Source organism: Phascolarctos cinereus, unplaced genomic scaffold, assembly GCF_003287225.1.
Source record: "Phascolarctos cinereus isolate Bilbo 61053 unplaced genomic scaffold, phaCin_HiC Scaffold_5;HRSCAF=322, whole genome shotgun sequence".
Taxonomy (NCBI): Eukaryota; Metazoa; Chordata; class Mammalia; order Diprotodontia; family Phascolarctidae; genus Phascolarctos; species Phascolarctos cinereus.
The window spans coordinates 96,273,998-96,279,123 of NW_027555958.1; positions in this window are offsets into that span (position 1 = coordinate 96,273,998).

Here is a 5,126-nt window from a genome sequence, read left to right on the forward strand (position 1 = left end):
TCTTTCTTATTGATGACAGATTTCACACACCACCATGAAATTTCATTTTCTTAAGAAGCCTCTGACCATAGATTTTGAGTTCCTAAAGTGCTTCTTAGGTGGTGATGGGACAGAGATAATCCATTCTTGGATAAGAGGCATGATGAAATATAGATCATTGGGAATAAGATCGCTCGGTGAAGCCTTTGGTTCTTTAGAATTATGTTCCTCTTGGCCTCATTAGGGCATCCTAAATGTTTTAGCACAGGTTTAAGTTTTAATAGCTTAAAGCTATTTTGGGACATCCTGTATTTGTTACTACAAAAGGAGAAATGAGACTTAAGTACCCAAAACAGAATTTATGTGCTGAAAATTAGAAGAAAAAAAGGCTAATTATTTTATGTGGTTGAGTGATGGAAAGACAAGGACCTATCCATTCAATAAATATTTGCTAAGCTTCTACAATGTACAAGGCATTCAGTTAGATACTGGGGATACAAAGATGAAACTTAGGCAGGGATGGTGCCAAATTGTATTTCTGACTTTTGAAAAGTCTACTTAGTGTAAAAAAGTGAATATAAGGAAACAAAACCAAAAATGTTTCAAGACAGCATATGCTTAATACCCAATGAGTGGTACAGACTGACAACTGCAAGGGGTTCAGCTGAGGTGTGATAACTGGGGGTTTTAGTGGTCCTGGTAATTTCCTAGGAAATTTTTCCCTAATATAAGATGTTATTTTATAGGATCGTATTTACAGAATTACTATTCTGGTAAACATATCATCTTGTAAGCTCAGTGATGGTGGGTTTTGTTTTTGTTTTGTTTTGCCTTTCTTTGAATCCCTGGTTAGCACAGTACTTGACATGTACCAAATAGTTAATAAATGCTTACTGACTGACTGATAATAACCAATATTGTACCTGTTAAGTAGGATGACAAATGAGAATAAGAAAGTTTACTTTCAGCGTAAATAATTCTTTAGATGTGGGGCAGCTAGGTGGCGCAGTGAATAGAGCACTGGCCCTGGATTCAGGAGGACCTGAGTTCAAATCTGGCCTCAGACACATAACACTTACTAGCTGTGTGACCCTGGGCAAGTCACTTACCCCCCGGCCTAGCCAAAAAACAAAAAAACAAAACAAAAAAAATTCTTTAGATGAGGTATCTCCCAAAGGAAAGTAATCATGGTAAGACAAAAAAGTACTGGATAGATTAAGGACACCCAGGTCCTAGTGCTAGCTCTGCCACTAACTGGCTTTGAACCTCTGAGCAAGTCATCTTAGGGGGCATAAAAGTAGCTATTTTTAAATATTTAAGGAGTAGCCATGTGAGATTTTCAGACTGTTCTTCTAGGCTTCCTGGGGAAAAAGTAATAGCAAAGGGTAGGAGTTGTAAAGTGCCAAATTTCCACTTGATGTATGAAAGATAAAGCACTTCCTAACCATTATGTAAAGCAAAAGGTGGAATGGGCTGCCTTAGGCTACAGTGAGTCCTCCCTCCCTAGAGGTCTTCAACCAAGTTTGGATGACCATTTGTTGGGTATTATGGAGAGTGGATTCTTGTTCAGATGTAGATTGGACTAAATATTCTCTGAGGTTCCTTTCAATTTTCATATTCCATGATTCTTGGATTCACCATTAGAAGGTTGACTGATAAATGATTTTTTTTAAATGGCCATAGCAACTCATGAATCCATCTAAGATGTAGAAGATTTAATATTCATTGGTGGGTTTCATACAATCTGGTTTTCATGCGAAGGTGTGATGACCACTTTTCAGGATTCTTGTATAACAGTGGGTTGGACCAAACAGCTTCTGAAGTCCCTTGCAGTTCTGATTCTGTGACATGAAAAGACATCTTCAGTATGAATAAAAGGTGATTTCAGACCAGAAGAATAAGAGTATAGAAAGTGTAGCATAGATGTATGTCCTTGTGTGTGTGTGTGTGTAGTGTGAGTGTGTATATGTATGTATGTATAATTATGTAAGAAACCCACACTGATGAATTCATAAATCTTTAAATGTATTGAAGTGTTCTTTGGTAATTTTTTTTCTTATAATAAGCCTGAAAATCAGGGTCCTATCATTTTTACTTTACGGGAAAAAGAATAAAGAAAGAAGGTTACATATTGAAGGCAGAGGAACTGGACTATGAATTAGGGACCAAAACATCAAGATTGGAACAGAAAGTGCTTAGACTCCCATTCTTTCTCCCAACTCTATGAACTATGTTGTTTTTCTATTCCTATTCATAATTTATCTGTTTTCAAAATTGTTAACAAGTTACAGTTCTAGTGATAATTATTGCATTCTATATTTATAGATTACTGGCACATATGGAGGTGGAATAGCACAATTTGATATTTCCCCATGTGCCAGGTTTTTTTTTAATAAATATAGAAATCCTATAGTTATGAAAAACTATTTGTTAAAATTAAATATATATGCTCCTGGACATCTGTTCTGATATCTTATATTATCTGGAGAACCAGTTATCCCAGTTGCCATTCTGTGAGTATCAAAGAGCTTAGGGTTCATTAGGCTGTGAATATACAATTTAAGATCAAAACTTTCTTTCACTCCTACAATAAACTTAGATCAATATATATTTATTAAGCTTTTGTTTTCTATATCAAGATTTAAAGGGATATTTTTTACCATGTCAAACTATTTGGGAATTTTTTTTGGTCAATAATAAGAATGTTAATATACACTAACCTGTACATTTCAGAAATGCTACTATAATTAATATCTTGGCTTTTAAAATGAATTTCCATAGGAGTGGCCAAGGGCATTCATCTTTTCAAAAAGTTGAGATCTCCCAGCAATCCTAGAATATTTATCAGGGAAAAAATGGTCCTAGTGCTCAAAGGTTATGACTTTACAGTATGTTACTGTATGGAAAGATTTTTGGATTTGGATTCAAATTTGGGCTCAAATCCTGATTGCCACCACCACCACCACCACTACCTCTTTCCCATGCTGCTGCTGCTGCTGCTACTATTACCACCTACTACTTGTGTGAACTTTGCCAAATCACTTAACCTCTCTGGGTAAAATCAGAATGTCATGTGCAATTACTAAACGTCCCTTCAAGTTCTAAATTTATGACCTTATGATGACATCCAGTACGTAGTATATGTAATGTGTGTCTTTTTTCTTATTCTTCTTAGTGCCTATCACATGCCTTGCCCAGAGTAGACACTCAATAAATATTTTTAAATAAACAGTTTTATCTGGGTGTGATTTGAGACTTTGTCTACCAGTATGACCAGCTTCCTATCAACCATCCCCTATATCTAAACAAAACCTCCATTTTAAAAAAAATAAGTGTTATTAACTTGGACATGAGAGAACTAATCTTCAGTATGAATCTTATTTTGACCTATACAGCCGCCTTTGTGTCCCTTGGACCTGAAATAGAGACAGCCATACATCACAATAACCCAAGTAAAATGCTTTATGTGATTAAATGTTCAGGAAAGGATATGTCTCAGGCAAGACACTTCCCAGTACTCTCATCACTTTATTAACTCCCACCAAAAACATTTTTGATAGCCCCACCCTCCCAAATACTCCAACTGAGCCAAAAACCAATCTTGGATAAAGAAACAGTTTCTTCCTTCTCAGCCATCATCTTTAATAGGGTGTATGGTCACATCTTCTTTATATATACACCTGTTTTTATTGTTTAGAAGGGCATGGTCATTACCTTTCACTGAATGTCAATGTTTAATTTGCTAGTTCCATTGAGTTTGCTTTTGAGACTTCAAAGCTCTTTTCAGGCAAATTAGGTTAAAATTCATGTGATGAGAAAACTTCTTGACCTTGAAACAATCTTTTATTTTTTCTTTCTTGGAGGGAGAGATGACTAGGGGGTTGAGAGACGAGACTATGTTTACTCTGGGGAATACTGAGGGAACCAATGAACATAAATTTATGGATCTAGCAGCAAGTTATTGGGCCTGTATCTCTGAATAAATCAGTCAAAGTGTGGTGGCTTTGTCTCCAGTATAAATATAATTGAAATCTCATTCTGTATATGGTGCCAAGTAAATTTTATAATATAGATTTAAAAAATAAAAGGAATTCTTTTTATCTGTGTGCTTCAATAGGTCCTGGACAGAATTAGGGGTGTTCATGTAAAAAGTAACTAAGTACATTTTCAAGTGTAATCCAAGAATGTAATATTTTACTTACAATAGACTCTCAAATCTCTATTTTCTTATGAGATTAAAGGTTTATTTTCTAATACCTCTCTGCATCCATCAAAAATGTATAAGAATCTCTAATATAATAAATCTCTAGTGTGTCACGTAGTATGATACATCAAAGACAAAAAAAAAACACAGCTACTTGACATTTTATTATGTCACCAAAGCATAGAGATAGAGTGTGAACCACTTAAAAGAAGATAAGGAGAGATAAGGATGGTCAATTGAAGATGCAAATATTATTTGGCAAAAACATGAAGAATTTGTAAACAAATTATATTTGACGTTATTGTACTTAAAGAAGAGAAAGATCTTGTCAGTAATGGTTAGAAGTACCTCTTGCACTTCTGAAAGGACTGCCAGATCTCAGCAAATGGACCTTTGGGTTACTGAAAGGCCCTGCTGCAGAAAGTACCACCTCTTTGGGCTTTTTTTGTTACAGAGACCAAGACCTTATTCAAAGTCATAGGTAATTTTCATAGCACGTGGTCATTCTGGCCCAGAGAATAAGCCAAAAATATTTAAAATATTGGACAAAGTTGTTTGGTTTGAGGAACCAAAGCTCATTTTCAGTGTCAACATTAGGATAAATTTCATTAGTGTTAAATAAACACAGCCATGGGCTTCTTTCCTCAAATGGTTCAAATTATATTCCAAATGTTATAATTTTAGTAAAAGCCAAGATATTTAATTATCGCAAATACTTTTTCTCTCTTTACTTCAGAACTTGACTCCAGACCATTATTTATATTTGACTCTTCTGGTTGTAATGAATATCCACTTGATGTTTGAAAAACTTTTTTTTTAAATTCATGTATTTTAAAAGTCTTTTTTTTCTTAAAGAATCTAAGAGTCCTAAGAACTATTTTTTTTGGGGGGGGGTCTGAGTTAGCCACATAAATAGGCTGGGAAATGGAATGTGTTGATGCTA